The sequence below is a fragment of the Protopterus annectens genome, chromosome 2.part2 (assembly GCF_019279795.1).
Source record: "Protopterus annectens isolate FY-2018-M chromosome 2.part2, PAN1.0, whole genome shotgun sequence".
In the NCBI taxonomy this organism is placed as follows: Eukaryota; Metazoa; Chordata; order Ceratodontiformes; family Protopteridae; genus Protopterus; species Protopterus annectens.
The window spans coordinates 1,085,946,818-1,085,964,759 of NC_056730.1; positions in this window are offsets into that span (position 1 = coordinate 1,085,946,818).

A 17,942-nucleotide genomic window follows, 5' to 3' on the forward strand; every position below is an offset into this window, starting at 1 on the left:
TATACTGTCCACGCCCACGCCTGGGGGGGCCAAGCCCCATTCCCTGATGTGGTTCCACCCAAAGGTAGTGCATGACCAGCAGATGAGGACCTCCCGGGTTAGGTCCCAGATGTGCTGGGGCCTGGTGGTACGGCCAGATGAGGTGGGAGTGGTGGATCCACTGGGACCGACCTTCCCAGATGTGCTATAGTGTTGCAGTTTTGGAACATATGTTGGTTAGTCATGAAAAACACATTCTAGGATTAGTTATAACAGCATGCATGAGTATTCCCATAACCCAAAACAACAGATTTGGAACAGTTGCATATCAAACAGAACACATGCATATATGGAACCAGAGTGGGCATTATAACAGCATGCAGGTTACATTGATAGCAACAGGCCACCAATGGAAGTATTTGAACAGGTGACATTAATAGAAAAACATTTCAGTATTTGTAGAACAGTAGGACATGTCTCAACAATGGGTTTGGTGAAAGCATACCCACTGATTTATGTGTTTAGATTATTGGTGCAGATAAGGTGGGGAGAGAGAGAGATGTCAATTAACAACTATATATACTTGAAGTGCTCACAACTTTAATTATCATTGCTCTAATCATTACTCTACAGGTATTACCTCACTTTACAACAACCTTTGGCCTTGGGTTGGGCAGTGGCATGTTTGTACACAGTGTATAATTACAGCCTTCTTCAGTGACCACTAGTTGTGACAGAGTGACACTTGAGGAACATTTATTGGGGGAGACTACTTGGGGGTATGGACTTATCTTGCTGTCATTTTCAGCCCTGGGGCTGGACAGTGGGTGTTGAACACAGTATAACTACAGCCTTCTTATAGCTACTTTATACCTTTTCTTACCTGGCAGATCTGTGGAGGAAATTTTTGTTAACACTACCTGACAGTTTCTACCCATATTCACTTAGTCAGGGTTACATATGTGCACTTATACTGTGTGTGTGTGTGTGTGTGTGTGTGTGTGTGTGTGTGTGTGTGTGTGTGTGTGTGTGTGTGTGACAGCATGACACTTGAGGAACATTTCTTGGGGGAGACTACTTGGTGTATGTACTTATCTTGCTCTCATTTGCAGCTTTGGGGTTGGAGAGTGGGTGCTGAACACAGTATAACTACATCCTTTTTATAGCTACTTTATACCATTTCTTACCTGGCAGACCTGTGGAGGAAATTTCTGTTAACACTACCTGACTGTTTCTACACATATTCACAAAATCCTGGGTGAAATTATGCATACAGCTTATTACCACTCCTGGTATTCAAACCGTGCCTGTTTGTGCATAAAATATAACAAGTTTGTGTTTCATCCGAATGAACTATTGAGAAACTGCTGTCTTTTGTTTGATTGTTTTCTGTCTAATACTCTCTTGGTTGTACAATCTGACCTTGTAATTCTGGCATTCATGCATAGCCAAATCTTATACTGCGTATCCATACTTTGACAGAACACAGTGTGGAAAAAAATGGTTAACACAACATTACTATTCAGATATCAGATATTGGTGTATGCATCATTTCATATTAATCTGCTGTTTTACAAATCCACAATCTTTGAAATATGAATGGTTGCAATGAAGAACAAAATTACTAATATACACTGACGCTATCTTCTCTTGCAACAAAACGAAGAGGAAACGCAGTGTATATGGCAAAATAACTTAAATATTTAATATAAGACAACTCACAATAGCACACTACCACGGAAAAAAGATGATAATACAAACAAAATCTAAGAGTTTAGCGCTTTCACCTATCCCATGTAAGCTTCATCAGAAGTGTTATTGTGAGTTGTCTTATATTAAATATTTAAGTTATTTTGCCGTATACACTGCGTTTCCTCTTCGTTTTGTTGCAAATCCACAATCTTTGTCAGATGAGCCTTGATTGTTTAATGCTTTCAGAACTATAGTTGCTGTGCATAACATGTACACATTTCAATTAATACAATACCAAAGTAATCACAACTAGTCCAGGGTTTTGACTTTTATTGACAGGTACTTAACTTTTATTGATATATAACCTGTATAGAACTATTAATGTACTATTATCTCCTTTATTCAGTATAAACCATACACATTTTTAAACACTGCAAGGTGACATTCTACTCATTTCTATTGATTTGCCCTGAATACTACAAGCTAGATTGTTACTCACCAGCCTCATGATGCAGCCTTAGCAGTCTGCTGGCATTAGCGTCCAGGTTTTCAGCCCTCTCAGCTGGAGCTGTACAGAAGATCGAGAAATATTTATGCATACCTATCCATCACATACACAGGCTGGACTTTGCAAAACACTTATCAATAATTATTCTTATACATGTCTGGAGCATTCCCTGCTCATGCTTCTTGAACCCACTGGTCCAAGAGCTCCCTCTTCCTCTGCTTCAAGTTGGCAAAGTGGTGTCAACCTGCTGAACAGTTCAAGAGATGCCAGTGGCACTGGTGAGATCGCGGGTGAGATGGTCTCAGGCCTCTGTTTTGTATTGGGAGCCCTGGTACTGGTCCTGCAGCACTCTGACATCATGGTCTTTTACAAGGAGTCTGACCACGACCCTGGACTCCTGTATGCCCCAGCACTGCACCCAAAAGCGCACACCCTCTCCAACACCAGGCATAGTGCCTACAGTGGGGAGCTACAACTGGATATGAGCTGTATTCCTGCCTGTGAGGTTTAAATAGGGTTGATTTCTCACCCTTTGCTATGATTGGATGGTTTTGAATATGCTGAGCTAAGCTAAGTGCCAGCAAACCCGCTTAGCAAAGACATGGCATTTAAATTTACCTTATATTAAAGTTCTGAAAGGCAGGATTCTGAAACTTACAAATATATCAGTAGAAACAAACAGAACTGGGAGGTAGCAGCTGAACCCTGCTATTTAGCCATCTGCTATTACAAAACAATGGAAGGGATGATAGAATCCTTCAAAAGTGCAAGGGGGAACAAAATCCCTTTGTACTGTTGTGTAATGCATACCTCTTTACACTTATTTCTAGATCATCCCTTGTGCAACGTGTGACATCTATTTGTGAAACAAATTATTAAATAAATCACAAAAATCTACTACACTAATGGAGATGAATAAAAACGTCCAGTTTTTGTAAAAGATAACACTGACTATTGGAAATTCTAGAACTACATGGTATATGCTCAAGCTACAAATGACAAAATAAGCAAACTGACAGATGGATATACTTAAATACATGTTTAAAAATAATTAGTGTCACTAATCCCTTCTACTTTGCAAGGCCTTCCTCAAATATTAAAAGGCCTTAGATATAACATGCTCTGTCCTTCTGAGAGGGCACATGATTTAATGAAGAGCCCATAAAAAATCACAAATTTTTATGCAGAACCTAGCATTATTTTTAACTCATAACATGTTTTTTTTCTTTTTGTTTAGAAGGTTGTAACTGACTCCCCTGTGAGTGTTATTAATGTTAGGTGCCTACTGTGAATTTTAGCATTTCATCTGGTTATGCCCCCAGTTAAACTGTGCCTAATTTCTCCAGTCTAGTATTTGACTTCCTAGGTATCAAAATGTATTCCTTACTTTCCCATTTTTTTTCATGTTTAGTCCTCTTCCAAAAGATGGCCAACAGTCTGAAGAAAGGATGTGTTTCATTTATGATTTCCTAGTAAATGGGGATTCATATGGCTTCCCGTTCTAAGTATTGTTTGTTCGATAAAATGTTAAACCTTGCTGAACCCATATTTTTAACAAGTAGACTCAACATTGTGCTTCACCTTTTCAAAAATGAAAGGAAAATTTTCCAAAAACTACCTGAGTGGCAGGCTTCAGCCTTCATATCAATGAATAATAGCGCCAGTGCTACATCATTGTCCTTTGGATGAGATGTTAAACCAAAGCCCCATTGGCCTAAGTTGGTGGTAGCTCAGGTGGATGTAAAATACCCCATGACACCTATCAAAAACAGTAGGGGTTCTTTATTTATACAACTGTTTATAATTTACATATTTACATATTAAAAAAAAAAAACAAACTTAAATTAAGCACTATGTTTCTTCATTATTAACATCTCTTTACATATGTACAGACCCCCACTATTTTCTCCACAACCACCACTTAACTTTCCTTATTATATTTGGTAACATCCACTTTCCATTGAACAAAATCCCTTTCAGTCTCTCATTCCAAACTGCCCATATAATACAAAACATTTTTATCCAAATTATTGACATATTCTTGACTGTGTTTCCCATAGAAACCATATTCACCATATCCATATTTATCTGATTATAATCTTACAATTCTTTAGCTATTTTATTTTCTATTAGTTTTTCCATAAATATTTAACTCTTTTGCATGTTAAGAAAACATGTTCTGTTGTTTCTAACTTTCCACAAAAAAGACATGCCCCCAGATTCTCTATGACTTGCATGGCGTGCAAGATCAGCGCAGGAGCTCTAGCAGGCAATATGTCTGCTGTGCAATCCAGGAACAGCCTGCAGGGGCGTGCACGAGCGCTCCTGCACTAGTCCTGCACGGACTAAGCCCCTTTATGCAAATCACCCCATTTGCAGGAGAAATCCATGCAAATGAGGTGAATTTGCGATCTAGGAAGCTTGCAACCGGCCGTGCAGGACTAGTGCAATCTTCAAAAATGTTCTCCGTTAGTAACCGACTACATTTCTGCAAAATCCAAAACTGAGCCATGTCAGCTCCAAATAAAGGCTGCATATCAGTCAGGAAGCATGCCAATGGCCAAGTATAAGGCCAGTGACATTGCAAACAACATAAAAAATAAAAAAAAATCAACTTTTATTTTTTTTTAGCTGATCTCAGCTGTTTAAGCATAGGGCAGTGGTGCGCAAACGGGATTGGGGGGAAAATAACAAAATAAATCTAAAATTCTAACTAAAATCATTATTCTGCCATGCAAGTCAATGGCAGGCAGAAGACAACATGGCCAGTGAGTAGTGGTTGCTAAGGGGGGAGGCTCAGTGTGAGACATGCAACTATGCATTAGCAGGCAATCCTATGCAAATAAGGGGAATGATAGTGAATCCCAGTTTTCCCCAGCATACTAGTCAAGTCCCAACAGTGCAAGAGTAGGAATAGCTTGGTGCAAGCCTAGAAGTTAGCTGACATCATGAGGGTGTGTGTCAGGTATACTGTAAACGGATTGGAGCCCTGTGGCTCAGGTTTGCTCCTAGCTAAGCACAGCTAAGCAAGGGGGTGTGTCTGACTCTGCCTAGCATTCTGTACATTGCTTAAGCGGGTGTGCGCACCACGCACCAGGTTTTAAAAGTTTAAAACAAAAGTTAAACCAGGAACTAGCAGCTCTGTGCAAATTTGAGCACTCTGTTTGCATGGTGCACCCCTGGGCTTAAACAGGAAGGCACTGGGAAGGGAAAACAGCAGTAGGAAGGTAATCTAGGAGAACTAGCATAGCTGGCAGGTGAAATGTATCAGAATCAGCCAATTACACAGGCAGCAGACTAGCCCAGCCCAAAACACTACTGTAAACTATGCAAACATCTTCCTTGCTGGTGTTTCCCACACTCTACACCACCGGTGTAAATAAGTGGTGAACTTTTAACACTCACAATAGCAAAATGATAGGGGCTGCAATAGCTATCATACAACAACTTGAGGAAGAGGCTGAGTGTGGTGAGGAATGGAATGCTGTTGACCAACCCACAGTGAGGAGACAGAGAAGAGTGTACAGACCCAGGGTAACCTACCAGGGGCTACATGAGCTGAAGATAGTGGAGAGCTATAGGGTGGACAGGGACCTCCTACAGCAAATTGTTGAGCTGTGCCAGCCATGCCTCACAGACAGAACTAACAGAGGGGACCCATCCCAGTGGATACCAAGGTATGTGTAGGCCTAGGAATACTAGCAACAGATACCTTCCAAAGGCCAACCAGGGATATGATGGGAATCTCACAGGCATCAGCATCCAGGGTACTCCACCAGTTCCAGGATGCCATCTCAGCACATGTTGGTGAGCACGTATATTTCCCCAACACCTGTGAGGCGTTGGCCAGCAATATGTAACTTTTCCACCAAATAGCAGAATACCCTGAGGTAGTGGGTGCTATAGACTGCATGCACATATGCATCAAAGCACCACCCGGTGAGTGGGGTAGGGTCTACATAGGTTCATAGGTTCATAGGTTCATACTAGGCTATCTGCCCGAGGGCATTTATAAGCCTAGCCCATAGTTTTGTGGCTTATGCCACCCCTTTTGTATGGGGAACTATACCCATTATTTTGCTGTGCCTCTGTCTAGCAGTGACACTGAGGTAATCCCTGGAGTATATCTGCGATCTCCCATCCATTGGTCAAGATTTCTCTTGAACAAGGCCAGTGAGGTGCTCTGCCTCACATATACCGGGATTTTGTTCCACAGCATAGGGAGTCTTTGGGTGATGAATCTATCCCTCCAGCACGTCCTATTAATAGCCGTGTCGAGGTTTAAGTCTCCCGCCCTTGTGGCTCTGACGGATCTAGATTTTTTGAGGTGAAGCATATTCATCAAATCTGGGTTAGACATGGCCTTGTATGTCAGGCAAAGGTCACCTCTGAGCAAGCGGTAAGCGACTGAATAGAGCTGGAGTTCTTTCAGTCGGGCAGCATAGGACAGATTTTTGAGACCCTTTATCCTTTTGGTGAGGAACTTTGTGGCCTCTCCAGCTGCTGCAAGTGTCGGGTCAGATACATTCCGAATGGGGCATTGTACTCAATCATTGGTCTGATGAGTGATGAGTATAGGGAGACTATGACCTCCCTTGATCTAGATGTGAATCCCTTCATGATAAGGTGGGCAATGTAGAAGGTCTTCCTAACTACTTTAGCTACATGGGTGTCGAATGACAGGCTACTGTCAACCTGGGTCCCCAGGTCCCTGATAACTTCTTCTGTGCTCAGAGGATTACCACCTATATGATAGCTAGGGGTAACCTTGTTTTTCCCGAAGGGTATGAGTATGCATTTTTTGGCATTTAACTTTAGGCCATGGCTCTGGCACCAGTCATCTGTTTCTGTGAGACCCTTCTGAAGGATATCTGTGTCAGATGTGTTTTCGACTACGGCGCCCAGTTTGCAGTCATCTGCAAACTTTGTCAGCCATAACTCTTCTGTGTTTGCTTGTACTTCAGAAAAGTAGATGCCAAACAAGAGTGGGCCCAGGACTGAGCCCTGTGGGACACCACTTGTGACAGGCTTTGAGTCTGACATGGCGCCAGCAACTCTGACCCTGTGGGTTCTGTCGCTCAGCCAGTTTGCAACCCATCTTGTGATATATGGGTTAACATTTAAGCTGATGAGTTTTTCAATGATACCCAAGTGGGGTATTGTGTCGAAGGCCTTCGCCAGATCGAGGTAGGCTGTATGGACTGCCTTTCCCTCATCAATGGCTTTGGTGACTGTTTCGAAGAAGTCAACCAAGTTTAAAAGGCATGATCTGCCTTTGACAAAGCCAAACTGGGTTGGATCCAAAGTCTGCAAATTCCCTATGTCTTTATTTATGAGGTCCATTATGATCCTCTCCGTAGCTTTGCAGATAAGGCTTGTCAAGCTAATGGGCCGGTAATTTCCAGGGTCTGTGGAGGCACCGCCTTTGTGAAGTGGGACCACAGTCGCAGTGCGCCACTCCTGAGTGCACATCCAGAGGTGAGACTATGATTAAACAGCTGTCCTAGCTGTGGGTTTAATTCCTCGTTGAGTTCGTGGAGCACACAGCCTGGGACACCATCAGGTCCCATGGATGCTGTGTGTTTTGCTTTGGAGAGAGCAGTTCTCACTTGGGCATTTGAGATGTTTGGGGGGCTGCAACCATTTGGTATAGATATCTCTCCTTTTGGGGGGGAGGGGGGGAGAAGTTTGCACTGAACCTGTCAGCCAGTATGTTGGCAATGTCTGTAGGATCAGTAATCTTCACATCATTTTGAACTAGTTCTGAGCATATCTGGGAGTTTCCTCCCAGGTTTCTAACATAGCTAAAGAAGGCCTTATGATTGACTTTTGAGTCTTTAGCTATTTTTCTCTCAAAATCAACCGCAAGGGCATCCCCTCCATCAACTGCCAGGTTGTGTGCGATGCCCAGGGCATAATAATGAATGTGTGTGCTGGCTGCCCTAGAAGGTATCATGATTCCCACATCTGGCATCTGATGCAGCTGTACCAGAGATTTGCCAATGGGGACTTCCCTCACGGTCACCTAATGGGGAATGCTGGATACCCACTGGAGCCATGGCTGATGACACCCATCAGAAATGCACACACACCCAAACAAGAACTCCATAATGAGGCACACACACAGACCAGAATTATAGTAGAGCATGTGTTTGGGATGCTCAAGTCATGGTTCCAGTGCCTGGACACATCTGGTGGAGCCTTGCAGTACTTACCAGCTACATGTACCCAAATTGTCCTCATATGTGCCATGCTACACAATATGATCCTGCGGAAACAGCTGCACCAAGAACGGTTCAGGGCAGGGCCACACAGCCCCCCACCATTGCCAAGGCCTGCACAGGCACAGAGTGACTCGGAGGAGGAACAACCTGAGCCTGCCCCAGTAGGCAGAAGGAGGTGTGCCCAGTATGCCCTGGCCTTGGCAATGAGGCAATGCATAGCACATACACTGACACAGGAGGGACCCAGGGAATAACGCCTCTCTCTGACTCTCACATATAGTAAAAGGGATGCCAAACATTACACTACCTGTGCTCAACCATGTGTAGAGCGTGTACTATGTGCATCCAACATAGGCAGCCCTGCAGCACCACCCTCAATACTGGGACACCTACAAGATAAGTGACTCACACATGCCAGCCAGGGGAGTTGACATACCCAACAACAGTCACAGCCAGCAGGACAGGTGTAGAAAAACACAAACAAAGGCTGTGCAATGGCCTCTGAATGATGCCTATGGGTAACCTCCCCCCAGGCCTACACAGACAGACTACAGCAGGTCAGGCAGTGGGATGTTAGTTCTGAAGGGTAGGAAGTCAGAAACTAATACGTAGGTAAATCAAAGCTAAGATCTGTAGTACACTGGTATGCCTTTAGTCAGCATGATAGATTAGAATACAGAATGAAATGGAGTACCTGACATACTAGTACAGTCATAGCAAATGTGTACAAGTGTCAGGTGTGCCCCCCCATCCTATGTAGTAATGTAATAACAGTCAGGTGTGCCTCCCTCCAATCCTGTATAGAAATGTAGAAATAGTCAGGTGTGGCCCCCCCATCCTACGTAGAAATGTAAAAATAGGTGTGCATCCCCCCATCCTATGTAGATATATAGTAACAGTCAATGCCAAATGATTGACGGATAGTCTGCAGAAACAGTATGCTACCTGTAGGTGTACAACACAAAGGTCAGCACTGCAGTACAAACTACTTGGACTCGATCCTCACATTCAATACAGATGGGCATACTGGGCATGCTCATACACGTAAACACATGAAGACCATGTCTGCAAACACCAGTGGACCAGACATGTCTGGCAGTCGCAGATGTTAGTGCAGACACTCCTCAGTATGCACCACACATGCTTTGCACACACAGTGGACAGGAATACAGACATATATCTAGGGACAACACACTATAATAAGCCAAAGGAAGACGTACATAGATGTGTGTAAGAGGGTGACTGTGACAAGGAGCCATCCAGGCCTGTCCCACCCAGCACACAGCCAAAGGGCCACAACCACATGAGGTTCAGATGTCACTCACTGTAGATACTAGCCACCAGTATCTGTCAGCATTACAGACTATGTGGTGCACGTGCTAGCTGTGCAACATGACTATACAAGGAAGTAGTCATCTACCAGCTGTATACATGTACCTGTGAGATATGACCCTGTGTGTGTCAACCTCTATATGAATGGGTTATGGCCCATGTGCACACATGGCCCTCCCCATAGCCCTGCTATGACAAGCCTGCTGAGGTCAGCCACTGTGAAATACACCTTTGGGAGAATTGTAGCCCAGTAATCTCTGTGGCACATCCCATAACTGTGTACTGCTGTAGTGTGATAACCTAGTTAGCTAGGAGTTTCATTCCCAGACATGGCAATTGTGTGTGTGTGTCTGTCTGTGTAGAGAGCAATGCTTTTTAAGGTAGTCACACTCCCTACAATTCAATTGCTCTACTTTGGTCAGGCTGCTGATGTCATCCACCTAGATGACTCTGGGAAGATTGTAGCCCAGTAATCTCCGTAGCATGTCCTATAACTGCATACTTCTGTAGTGTGCTAAATTAGGTAGGTAGGAGTTCTAATCCCAGACTTGGCAATTGTGTCTGTGTGCGTCTGTATGTGTAGAGAGCAATGCTTTTTAGGGTAGTCACACTCCCTACAATCCAAATGCTCTACTTTGGCAAGGCTGCTGATGTCATCCACCTAGAAATACACCTCTGGGAAGGTTGTAGCCCAGTAATCTCCGGAACGCTTCCTATAACTGTGTACTATTGTAGTGTGATAGAATAGTTAGGTAGAAGTTCTAATTCCAGACTTGTTAAATGAGTTTGTGTGTAGAGAGGAATGCATTTTAGGCTAGTCACACTCACTACAATTCAAATGCCCTACTTTAGCAATCCTGCTGATGTTATTCACTGTGATATACATCTTTGGGGAAGGGGTACTTCAGTAATCTCCATGGTGCATCCGATAACAGCATTGTGCTGTAGTGTGATATAGAACTCTGATAGGGGTTCTGTCCCCACACATGACAATTGTGGATGTTTTCTGTGTATTTCTATGTTTGTGTAGGGAGAAATACATTTTAGGTTAGTTACACTCACTACAATTCAAATGCCCTACTTTGGCTATCCTGCTGATGTCATTCACTGTGATATACACCTTTGGGTAAGGGGCACTCCAGTAATCTCCATGGTGCATCCTATAACAGCATAATGCTGTAGTGTGATACAGAACTCTTGTAGGGGTTCTATCCCCACACATGGCACTTGTGGATGCTTTGTGTGTGTGCTGCTATGTTTGTGTAGGGAGAAATGCATTTTAGGCTAGTCACACTCACTACAATTCAAATGCCCTACTTTGGCAATCCTGCTGATGTCATTCACTGTGAAATACACATCTGGGGAAGAAAAACTCCAGTAATCTCAGTGGAATGTCCTATAACAGTGTAGTGCTATAGTTTAATATACTAGTTAGGTAGAGATTCTAATTCCAGACATGACAGGTGTGTGTGCCTGTGTTTGTCATTTGTATCCTGTGTGGTGGTGGTTGTGAGGGTGTAACAACTGGACTCAATGTGGAGTGGGTTTTGAAAACTTCTTATATGGTGGGCCAAGTATATATCACAATGTCCACTGTACAGGGATAACAGATGTGAAATAGCCAAGAGGCTGGGGTGCAAATCCATATCCCTAAATGTGATATCAATGCCAGCTGAACAACGTTAGCAACCCTTGTATTACCCAGGGTACACATTCAACCCATGTCTCATACACACACTTGCCTAGGCAACAGCCACTATGTTGGTAGTACCCTGCATATTGCCCACTGATAGTAACCATGGTGTGATTGCAATGGGCCACACAGGGCATGGCACCCTGTCCATCAGTCCAATAGTCATGTTCATGCCGACAGTGCACCTCCCCCATGTTCCCCACTGGACACCTGCAACACCTGTGGTGCCATCAAATGTAACCCACAAAGGACATAACATGCCTGCAACACAAGCCCTGTATGGACAGATGCCACTGACACCAGGGAATACCGGTATCATGCTATCAATGTAGGTACAGGGCCAACCTGCTGTCCATGAAAAGTTCCTGCCACACGAGGCCAGGATGGGCACATCTGATGATAACGATCTGTGTACACAATGTGGGCCAGACACCCCAGGTACAGTTCCGCACGTCACTGTACATGCATGTGGGAGGTGTGCACATCCCAGACACTGTTCATATCATGGACTAAGGAACACATACATGGCAAGCAATGCACAGAGTTGGCCACACGCAATAGCCACCCAGGTGACTGGATGGTGAATACAATACCCATCTGTGTGGGCAACTCAGACACTACAGACCTGAGCCACAATGCAGACCACTGTCATGTGGCCTGATGCCAATGTATACCCATCACCTAGCCTTGCATAGCCATCTGGCACCGTTAACCACAACACACCCATGAAGCAGTGCACACATGCATGTCAGTACTGGCACCCTTGTCTGATTGTGTGATGTATGATGCATATGACCACATTCACACTCACTACAACCCCCATTGTCATACTGAAGCATGCTGTCTGATGTCAGACACCTCCACATACCCTTTGCATACCCCTGTATGACCCCTGTGGTGCATGTTATACCTGCACAGTACTGCGTTGTGACAATCCCACTAGAGATGAGTTGTATTCCTGACCCTGCCAAGTGTGGCATTGTGTGTGCATCTCTGTGAGAGTGTGGCTGTGTTGACGTTGACACCTGTTCATGTGGGCAGGCATGGGTACTACACCTACCACATAGCTACCGTATCCCTGTTGCAGATGTCACTCACCATCACATATACGTTCTGAGGACTCCTCGACATGTAACCTACGTGGCGCATCCAATAACTGCAGGAAAATGTGATAGCACTGCATAGTCGTCGGGGGTTTGATACCCTGTACTGGTAGGTGTGTGACACAAACATGCATAAGTTTTACTCTCCCACCCCGCCCTGGCATTTCTGTGCCTCTGTGTGCCTCTCTTACTCCCTCTCTGGTGGATGTGGAAACTTACACCTGTTTTGCTTAGGCAGCAGCATGTGTATTTTAAGTGATGTTCAGGATCAGCTGATGGTCTCTGCACAAATTTCAGCCATCCTCTAGCTGATTGCATGTGGAACAGCTGTGGTAAGATTCCCATAGCCAATTGCATGGAAACACACACCAATGTCTAGGAACATCATGTTGGTGTTGGGCCTTTCATTCACTGTGAGCAGGAACTCAATTGTTTGTTTGGCAAACAGCATCTCAGATGGATTGGGGTTTATCTGTAACAACATACGCTGTGGAAACAGACCAACACACAGGAGGGGATGTACCTGACCTGGCTACAAACTGTAAGTGCTGCTATACTGCATTTGGAGTAATGTTGGTTTAACAGGGTGTGTGTGGATATGGCTGTCCTACATGTTTACATACCTGCCATGTCAGTGCTATGTTAATGAGGGAACACCCATCTGTAGGGCCATCTGCAGACTGGCCAGTGTGTGGTGCCTTTTGTTTCAGGTGTTACCCACAGAGCACCTATCAGTGAACTGCAGAAGGTAGTGTGAGGATTGCAGTCTGTAGATGGTGATAGCCATGAGAGTTACTGACTTCATATCCCTCATAGGAGATATGGTGCAACAAACCCTGTTGCAACAGTAAATGTATGAGGTTATCACAGCAACATGTCAATATTGGCCCTGTGTATTTGCCTCCAGCCACAACCCTGACAACCTTTGTACATATGTCATGCAGTAAGGGGTACATATGTCATGCAGTAAGGGGTGAATATATACTGTACACCATAATTAGTGACATCATATCTAATAACAAGCCAGTGAGATATCAGACTGCTACACATGTAATGTATAGTAGGGGTTATATTTGATGACATAACCTGGGCATTCTGTGGCTGTGTGTACAGTACTGAGGTCTGTGTACTTATGGTGATTGTCGGCAGTGTGTGTATTGTTAATATGTACTTTGGCTTGTGTGCAGACTGTGGTAGATGTCATTGTTCTTGGTCCTGTTCTATCTGACATTACATGCTGCTCCACTGTATGTTACCCTATCGGCTTACATGTTTGTAGGGCCTTGCACACACATGTCCCATACCACAGACAGGCAGCGGACCACACTGTGTAGCGGCCCAGTATATGTAGGGTTAGTGTGTGGGTGGCACATATGAAGTTGGTGTCGAACAGATAGTCCATATACTGTAATAATACGCTAGCATGCCATATGTAGCTGTGGCCGTGTTGACATTGGTTGTGGTGATGCCCTTACACACAGGAGTATGTTACTCGGTGCTGTGGCATGCCTGTAGAGCCTGCCATCTCTGTGCAGGTACATGTGCATTCCCACATAGGAAATGTAGGCCAGTGTTGAGCCAGTCTGCCTGTAGCCTGCACAGTTCTTTGTTACACACCTAGCAGCTTAGTGTACTTACCCAGTGAGATGTAATGTCCAGTTACTTGCCAGATGTACTGCTGCCAGGCCACCATAACAGTCATGTATGTCAGACAGAGCAGTGGGATGCTGTACAGATGTATGTCAATATCTAGTAGGTGGTATGTGGCCATGGCGCCTCCTTACCAGCAGTTATTATGTGGCAGGACAGACAGGGATGTGTGAATGCATTACTTATGGGGCAAATGTATACCACTAGTTACGTCTTATACCCATCTACATTGTCAGGATTGGTCCACATATCTTGCACTAAGGGGTTATGTGTATACCTCTGGACTGTCCAGACTGTGTCAGACTGTCCACATATATTGGCCATTATCTCTGCTGTAGTCCACAGGAGCATTATGTGCTAGCAGTGGTGCTGTACTATGATGTCCTTAGGATGTCTGTCAGTAGCCAATGGCACACATGTTAAAAGCAGATGTGACCTCTCACACACACCATGTTTATGAAGACAATCCCTATTACAGTAGCAATACTTTTCTAAGTATACCTACTATACATACCTGACATCCCCTTGCACTACGAAGTTGGGACTACAGGGGCTGAGGTAGGGCTACACTCCATGTTCAGGACATATGGTGATGATATATGTACTTATACTTATCCAGATATCTGTATAGACATGCAGATATACATATCGACATACATAGATGGATATGTATATGTACATAGATATACAAATAAACACCCAGATATATACATATACAGAGCAATATATGTCTACACATATACAGATAGAGATACATATGCACATATATGTATGGATATCTACATTTATTTTGACAGTAGTAGGTATATCAGAATAGATATGTATGCACATATAGTTATTGATATCTATATCTATACCAACATAACTAGGTATATCTGTACACATAGGATGTGCATACATATATATAGCTATATATATATATCTATCTATATATATATATATATATATATATATATATATATATATATATAGATATGTATACATATATCTATATATACATATATGTATATGGGAATGCTACAGAATCCTGAAAGCCCAAAGTCCTGAAGACTATCAGGGGTACGCTGCCTTGAAGTATATGGATGTACATTACCATACAATCCACCTTGGTTAAATGCAGGCCTACTGCCACCTGCCATACAGATTGCTCTGTTTGCCAGTGTTCTTGTGATGGTGTCAATTGTGCCTTGATATGTACAGTTACATTCCAGTGTGTCAACTGAGGTTTTTAACCCCTAGGGATAGTCTACAGAGTGTAGATAGAGGCTGTTGAACTATACACCTGCATTACTTACCATTGATTGTTTGGTATCCTGTGGCCCGGTCTGTCTTTACTATTGTACTACTTGATGGCTTTGGCCTGGACAGCAACATCTGTTAACTTTTCCAGACTACTATATTAGTATAACTGTTTCACAGTTGCATTACTCAGTTTATATGGATGTCCATGCCTAAAGAGCTATATGACATGGCATATATAACTGTAATAGTATACAAATAAAGCTTTCCCATTTATGCATACGTGTGTGTGGTGTTATATCCTTTGATATCTCTGTGGGTATATGTTGCAGGCAATAAATGTCATTTGTATGGGTGGCTCATACAGTCTCCAGTTGGTAAGGTGGTAACTGTAGGAATAGCGGCTGCTCCATATTGTGTGCACATGCTACATATGTCACTTACTGTACATATATCTGTGTGCATGTGTAGTTACATCTCTCTCTCTCTCTCTCTGTATATATATATATATATATATATATATATATATATATATATATATATATATATGTATATCTGTAGCTGCATATATGTGTCTGTGTATATGTGTCCTAGGGATGCCCATGTCGTGTCTGGTCCTGGTTATGGGATATGCAACACTTGGTAGTGTATTGCAGGTGGGATGTGTTTGGCTGTGGGGGGGTATACCTATTCATACATGACGTATATTGTTTGGGTCCTCTCAACCCCATAAACATTGCATGTGGACATATATGTTTTTGTTATTTCCTCATTGTTATCTACAGATGTATGTCTGTATATACCTATATATATATCTATATACATATATAAAATTTGCGTCTTTCGGCTTTTCCCAGTTAGGGGTCGCCACAGTGGAACTCCAGTCCGCTAATGATTGGCAGTAGAGTTTTACGTGCTGGCTTGCCGGGCCTAACACACAACCTTCAATGAAGGAACATCCATTCACGCATGTCGTCACACAGAAGACGCTCTAACTGAGAATTGAACGGGCAATGTCTAACTGTGAGGCAACAATGCTACCGCAGCACCACCACTGCAGTATATATATATATATATATATATATATATATATATATATATATATATAAAATCTGCTGACATATATATATCACCTGCCGTATATATTTAGACATATAGATGTAGACATACATATCTATAGATGTAGGCATTTGCATTTATATATGTTCATATATATTTATATATATGTATATATATATATATATATATATATATATATATATATATATATATATATATATTTTATATATATATATATTTTTATATATGTATATATATATATATATATATATATATATATATATATATATATATATATATATATATATATATATACACACAGATATATATATATATATATATATATATATATATATATACATGTATATAGATATGTTGTATCTGTTTAGATATTAATATATTTACACACACACACACACACATACATCTAAATGTTAGAATACTTTCTCTGTACTGTTGTATGACTGGGCTGGATGATATGTGTTTGAAAACATCAGGGTTATGTATATCTGACATGGTTTAGTGGTAAATCACTTTGGCTATGGTGTGCAGGGTCCTGGGTTCAAGACTTGCAGAGGCTGTTTATTTTGTTGCTGGGCAGAATACAGGCCATTGGATACAGAGTGATTAAGGCACTTTAAAGCAGTTGTAAGCAGATTTGGTGGGTTTGCGCAGAGGTAAGCAATGCTAACTTTCGGTTACAGTTTCTTATACTCAGTTAGCTTCTAAAGTGCTTAACTTGTGTAGGCATTGCTTACCTCCATGCAAACAGGCTTAAACCCACTTACTGCTGCTTAAAAGTACTTACTCCTGCTTACCCCCGGGCTAAATTCTTTAAAAGAAAAGAAAAAGGGTTTGATAGGAAAGTGGTGAAAAAAGGGGCACAAAGACGGAAAGACAGCAGGGAAAAATAGCCAGGGATGTGTAGGAAGGGTGTAGGGAAGGTCCATAGCTGTCCAATTCTTGTACAGCAACAGCTGTGCATATACACTGAATTTGGAGTTAGATTTGGACTATCAAACCCCTGGGAGGGGGTGAGGACAAAAAAAATAAGTTGTGATGCCAATTAGACTGGGTTAAATGTGTCCAGTGGACATGTGTGCGAAATGGACAGCTATGTATGAGACAAGATTTTTTTGTGGGAACAGATTGCCCTTTTTTTCAGGTGACAGTGGGATGTTGGGGAGGAGAAGTAGGTATATTTGGGGAGGTAGGTTGGGTAGGTTAACAGACAAGACAAACAAGACGCATACAGGGGTGGTATATGACACATGTGGGGGTAAACACCTTGATGGGGAGGGGTGTTGGGAAATGGGAAGCCCATAAATCGGAAGCCCATGAGCCCCCTAGTGGAAACATTGGGACTGAGGTCCCCACCCATGGGCAGGCACTACTGCACCTTCTCAGCCCCGAAGGTGGCTGTGCTGGGGGCTGAGTCACAGAGCCAGGCTGACTCTCTAATT